General features: G+C 44.5%; 1 pseudogene across 1 annotated transcript; it reads left to right on the top strand.

Moving 5' to 3' along the window:
- The first annotated feature begins 88 nt into the window (after positions 1–88).
- LOC311633516 (elongin-B-like) lies at positions 89–764 on the top strand (annotated as a pseudogene). The gene has a single exon. The product of its transcript is annotated as an elongin-B-like (transcript).
- Positions 765–6847: the final 6083 nt, after the last annotated feature.

The following is a 6847-nucleotide window of genomic DNA, read 5'->3' as shown; positions in this document are numbered from 1 at the left end:
CTGCGCCTGGAGCCGCACCGGAAGTGCCTTTTCTGGCCGCTCATTGGCTAAGCTCGTTGCTACTCGGGGGTCGTTCTCGGTAACTAGCTTAATAAGAATGCCAGCCAGGGCGGCCGGCGTCGATTGGGAGAGGTAGCTGCTGCGATGGACGTTTTCCTTATGATCCGGCGCCACAAGGCCACCATCTTCACGGACGCCAAGGAGTCGAGCACCGTGTTCGAGCTGAAGCGCATCGTCGAGGGCATTCTCAAGCGGCCGCCCGACGAGCAGCGGCTGTACAAGGATGACCAACTTCTGGATGACGGCAAGACCCTGGGCAAGTGTGGCTTCACCAGTCAAACAGCGAGGCCACAGGCTCCAGCCACTGTGGGGCTGGCCTTCCGGGCAGATCCCACATATGAGTGAAATGATAAGATGATGCATTTGAAGCTCTGCGCATTGAGCCCTTCTCCAGCCCTCCAGAGCTGCCTGACGTGATGAAGCCACAGGACTCAGGAAGCGGTGCCAATGAACAAGCCGTGCAGTGAAAGGGCCTGGGGCCCGCTCCTCCCCAGTGCTCCAACCTCCCCCCCCTCCCCAAATAAAAGAGATTTGGGTGTCTAAAAAAAAAAGAATGCCAGCCAGGTTCTGAATATTTTGGCTCAAGGGATAGAGCATCGGCCTCAGACTCAAGGATCCATGTTCGATTCCGATCAAGGGCATGTACCTTGGTTGCGGGCACATTCCCAATGGGGAGTGTGCAGGAGGTAGCTGATGGATATTTCTCTCTATGTTTCCTTTCCTCTCTTTAAGAAATCAATAAAAAAATATATATATATATAATTTTTTAAATCAATCTTTATTGTTCATATTATTACAAAGGTTCCTCATTTCTTCCCCCCTCCACCAGGTTCCCACCCCACCCTCTGCCCTTTCCCCACCCCCCCATTGTCCTCATCCATAGATGCACAGTTTATGTTCAGTCTCTTCCCGCATCCACCACTCCCCTTTTCCCTGAGAATTGTCAGTCCACTCCCCTCCCGTATCTCTGATTCTATTAAAATCAACAGTTAATATTGTTCATCAGGTTTTTAAATTTCCTTTTTTTTAAATTAATAAACTTCTATATTTTTAAGAATAAAATTTAAAATCTAATAATTTTAAACCTTGTTTTTTCTGCCCTGGGAACTGAGAAGCAAACTTGTTTACATGTAAACTTGCCCTTGGGCTATCAAAAAGGCATAGCCATTCAAATGTAAATGAACACCTTGCTTAAAGATAGCTGCTGGCTGGAATTGGATTACCTGTTCTGGGTGGGAAGGGCTTGTCCTCCCCTTTCTCCATTAAAATTAAGGTGTTAGCTTTAAAACCTCTTTTTGGCAAGAGACCTTAAACTTTCAGAACTTGAAATTTTTCAGGTAGTAAATCAATTACTTAGCCTTTTCTCAAATCAATAATACCTCCACAATAAAATATATAATTTTTTTTTAAAAATGCCAGCCGGTGTTCTAGAGTTTTTCCACGTCACTCCAGGAGGAAAAAGTGGAGGTCCGTTACTGGAGGGGCTAAGAAATGTCATATCTTGCCCTAGCCGGTTGGACTTGGTGGCTAGAGCCTGGGCCTGCGGACCGCAGGGCAGGGTCCTCCCTGGTTCAGTTCAGGTCAAGGGCAGGCACCTAAGTTGCAGGCTCCTCCCTGGCCCCAGGCTCATGCAGGAGACAACCAATCCATGTGTCCCTCTGGTACTGATGTTTCTCTCTGTCTTTCCCTTTTTCTTCCGCCATCTCTAAAAATCAATGGGTCCAGTGCAGATGCAAGAGAAAAAGGGTCCTCACGCTTTCTGTCTGATTGTGGCAGCCAAGATTGAATGGGGAATAAAGTGGAAAAATATCCTCAGGTGAGGATTTAAAAAAGAAATATATCCTATGAAAGTCATCTTGAAAATGCCTAAAGAAAGTTGTCATTTTTTTCGTGATGAAGGGACTGGAGTTCGTGTTGATGAAAACACATTATCTGTGAGCCCAATTCAGCCGCCCACAGCAAAAGAGGTATGCCTGCATTGCAGAGTCTGGAGTAATTTATCACATAAATAACCCACTTACATCATTAAATATATATGTATTGTATATGGCAAATGTAACACAAGAACGTAGGACCAGCCTTTCAACTGAGATGTCTAATATTAACTTTAATTGGAATTCTTTAATTTAGTTATAATTTGAACTTCAATTATGATAAATTTTGGCTTTGGCTGGTGTAGCTCAGTTGGCATTTTCTCATTCCATTGACATCGTTTCTTTCAGTTAACTATAAAATATTGTAAAATACAAAGAGCAAAGTAATAAGTAAAAAATATCTCAAATCTGCCCTAACCAACCTGTTTGTCTCAGTGGATAGAGCCTCAGCCTGCAGGCCTGCAGACTGAAGGGTCCCAGGTTCGATTCCAATCAAGGGCACGTGACTGGGTTGCAGGCTCAATTCCCAGTAAGTGTGTGCAGGAGGCAGCCAATCAATGATTCTCTCTCATCATTGATGTTTCTCTCCCTTTCTCTCTGAAATCAATAAAAATATATTTTTAAAAAACTCAAAGCTAAAAAATTGAAATAATGTTAGAGGTCAAATGAAGTTTGAACTATGTCTGAAACTAACTTAATACCAGGTCCATGCTTAGGAGACTTTAGCTATGACCATCATTATTATTCTCTTTAAAATGACCTATTTTGCCAAAACCGGTTTGGCTCAGGGGATAGAGCGTCAGTCTGCGGACTGAAAGGCCCCAGGTTCGATTCTGGTCAAGGGCATGTACATTGGTTGCGGGTACATCCCCGGTTGGGGGATGTGCAGGAGGCAGTTGGTCAATGTTTCTCTCTCATCGACGTTTCTAGCTCTCTATCTCTCTTCCTTCCTCTCTGTAAAAAAATCAATAAAATATATATTAAAAAAATAATAAAAACCTGTAAAGAGAAAAGGTCTGGTATATATTTTTATCCAGTAAATGCAAACCAATGTGAAGCTTGTGGTGGGAAATTTCTTGCAGCAAATTTTTAAGAACCGAAACATATTTCAAGATTATGTGAATAAGTAACTTTAAATATATATATATATATATATATATATATATATATATATATATATAATTTCAGAGAGGACGGGAGAGGGAGAGATAGAAACATCAATGATGAGACACCTCTCTCCTATTTGTTTTCCTGAAAAAAAAAAAAAAAAAGAAAGAAAGAAAGATAGAAAGAAAGAAACATCAATGATGAGAGAGAATCATTGTGTGGCTGCCCCCTGCACGCCCCTCCCCGCACCGGGGATTGAGCCCACAACCTGGGCCTGTGCCCTTGGCGCGAATGGAACCCTTCAGTCAGCAGGCCTGTGCACTATCCACTGAGCCAAACCGGCCAGGGCTGAAACATAACTTTTATGTTGCTCTAGTTATCCTGTTTCTAGCATCCAGGATGCTATTTTAGCCACTTAACATTAATTACATGTAGGCGTACATAAAAAAATTTATCATATGGAACTATGAGAAATTAAAATAAGATTAGATCTAACCTGTTTCATCCCATATAATAAAATGCACATGGTCCCCTCAGGTGGGAGCTGGACTGCGCGCTGTAATGTGCGCTGACCACCAGGGGGCGGCAGAGACCATGGCAAGGCCCCGGCCAGCGGCTGGAGGAGGCGTTGACGTCATAAACGAGCGCCGATTCCAGCAATCGGTTCTGCTGGCGAGAGTGTAACGTTCGGCCGCATTCTTTCCAAAAATCGGGACTTTTTTTAAACGCCGTGGGACGAGGGACAAATTGTTAAATATCGGGACTGTCCCGCCAAAAGCGGGACGTTGGTCACCTTACCTTTGGGGGTGGTGGATAGGGTCCCGGCTGTCCGGGCCTGTGCGGGGCTCTGGGAGGGCCGGGGGGCATTTCGGATGGTCGCGGAGTCGGGTTGCGGTTCGGGGTGTCCCGTGGGGCTCAGGGAAGTGGGGGCGGCGTGTGTGGGCGTCGGTCCGGGTTCGGGGACAATGACGGGCGTCGGGTCCGGGTTCGGGGATAGTAACGGGCGGGTGATCCGGGTCTCGCGAGGCGGAAGCCCTGGCCGCCCGGCCGGGGCTGGGGGGTGGGCTGGGGTTCTGGCCTCGGCCGTTGGGAGGGGGCGGCCTCCCGGCTGGAGTCTGAGGCGGTTTACCTGCTGGGAGCGAACGGGCGCTGTTTGCTGTTGGGCTGGTGATGGGCATCGCTGCTGTGAATATTTTTAAAAAAAATTATATATATCTACTTATATGTAGATAGATACATAGATATATAGAATTAAATATATGTATATATATAATATATATATATATATATATATATATATATATATATATATATATAATATTAGCTTTGTGTTTTTAAAATATATTTTAGTGATTTTTTACAGAGAGGAAGGGAGAGGGAGAGAACTAGAAACATGGACCAGTTGCCTCCTGCACACCTCCTCTGGGGGATGTGCCCGCAACCAAGGCACATGCCCTTGACCGGAATCGAACCTGGGACCCTTCAGTCCACAGGCCGAAGCTCTATCCACTGAGCTAAACCGTGCAGGGCTATGAACATTCTTGTAGGTCTGTTCCGGGCAGATGTGCCCTTATTTTGGGGGGATGTGTAGCTTAGATGTAAACCTCAGAGAAGGCGGCTCTTTGTCCCCTTGAGTGTGGCTCTTCCACAAAATACCACGTGTGGGCAGGCACGTACAGTGTGATTGAAAAACTCCGTGGCCCATGCGCAGAAGTTGGTTTTCGGCCTGGGCGAGTCTATTTTGAAGTGGTTCTAATGCAGCGCCACACTCCAGGGGACAAAGAGCCGCATGTGGCTGGAGAGCCGAGGTTTGCCGACCACTGCACCAGGGAACCTACCTGTCCAAGGGACCTCTTGTATTATAATTGACACAGATTAGACCTATTTTTAATAAACTTTTTCATTTTGGCCAATTTTTATTCTTATGTAAAATTCACAAGGTACTTCTGCAAAGAGTTCCCAAATAACTTCATTTATCTTCCCATCATGTGACCATTTAATATAACCATGCTACATTTGTTGAATTGAGATATTAGCTAGTATAATATACAACCAGATTATAAATTCTACTTGGGTTTCACAAGTTTTTCCACTTCAATCCTTTGTGTCAATACGATACTGCATTAAGACATCATTTCCTTGGTTATCTCTGTTCTGTGACCATTTCTCAGTCTTTTTCTCATTTGGGACCTCAATTATTTAGACTCGGCAGTGTTTCCCAAACTTCTGACATATGTGTGCCCCTTCTATAATTTCGGTAACGCTGAGTACCCCTCGTACTCATGAGAACGTAGAATTAGGCGCAGCTAAGCTCGGTGCAGTGCACATCCCCACCAAACTCTTCCCGTACCCCTGGGGGTATGTGTACCACACTTTGGGAAACACTGATTTAGAGGATTACTAACCGGGTATTTTGTATATTCATCCATCCTTTGGGTTGGTCTAAGGGGGTATGCATTTTGGAATTGAAGTCTCTTCATCATACCATATTGAGGGGTAGGAAATATGAAAATGACTTCACATGGATCTCCTGGTAAAGTTAATATTTGTCAGGTTGGCAATAGGAAAACAATTCTGACTAAAAACCATCATACAAGGGCTGCTATCAACATATTTTAACACTTGTATGTTGTATTGGTATTGATAATATTTGTGGAAGGATGAACATATATGTAAGTGGAGCAGAATAGAGATCCAACAAAGAAAAACGAACATACACCAAACATACTCAACTGTTTGACACAGGTGCGAAGGCTATTCCATGGAGGAAGGATACACTTTCCAACAAGTGATGCTGGAACACTTAGAGGTCACAGGCATGAGAAGGTAAATAAATACTTGGAGTTTGAACAGACTCATCAAGCGAGTTTTATCTCATTCAAGACTGGTATCAGGAACATAGAATTCTTAAAAGTCAGCAATTTTTAAAATGAGCAAAGACCTTGAACAGACATTCTTTTAAAAATAAGCAGATGGGCTGAGGCCAGTTTGGCTCAGTGGATGGAGCGTCAGCTTGCGGACTGAAGGGTCCCAGGTTCAATTCTGGTCAAGGGCATGTATCTTGGTTGCGGGCACATTTCCAGTAGGGAGTGTGCAGGAGGTGGCAACCAAGGTACATGCCCTTGACCAGAATCGAACCTGGGACCTTTCATTCCACAGGCCGACGCTCTATCCACTGAGCCAAACCGGTTTCGGCAGAGAATGAGAAAGAGGAACAGAGACTTCAGTTTGTTCCATTTATTGGTTGATTTTGGTATGTGCCCTGACCAGGGATTGAACCCTCAACCTTGGCATATTGGGACAATGCTCTATTTGAGATACCCAGCCAGGACAAGACAAAAAAAAAATTTTTATAGGAGTTTCCTTGATCCAAACTAATAATGTGTGCCATGCAGCAAGATCCCAAATGGTCTAGGAGACATTTCAATAGGAACCTTGATAAAGGACTTGGACTTGAACAACTGCAGATGTTTCCAACATCCAAACGCTGAGCTTCAAAACACCCACTAGCCTGGGACTGTGGGTCTCAGAACGTCCAGACTCCTCTGTTCTCAAACCCGGAGACACTCTGTACTCCCCAAACAGCAACCTCCCATTCAATCAGAAGTTCTCCACAGACACTATTGTCCAATGATATTCCTCCCTGCTTAGATTAATTTGGATTTAGATTAAATAACTAACCTAGTTGACAAGAATGGCTCATTGGTTCACACTTTCCAGTTTTCCTTGCCCAAGCCCAGCAGGGTTGATGTGGAGATCGGAAGCCCTGAGTATCAGATTTTCAGTCGTCAATATCTTCAGACTAA

Source organism: Pipistrellus hanaki, assembly GCF_964339955.1.
Source record: "Pipistrellus hanaki genome assembly, chromosome: 15".
Lineage (NCBI taxonomy): Eukaryota > Metazoa > Chordata > Mammalia > Chiroptera > Vespertilionidae > Pipistrellus > Pipistrellus hanaki.
This window is presented reverse-complemented; position numbering and strand designations above follow the sequence as displayed.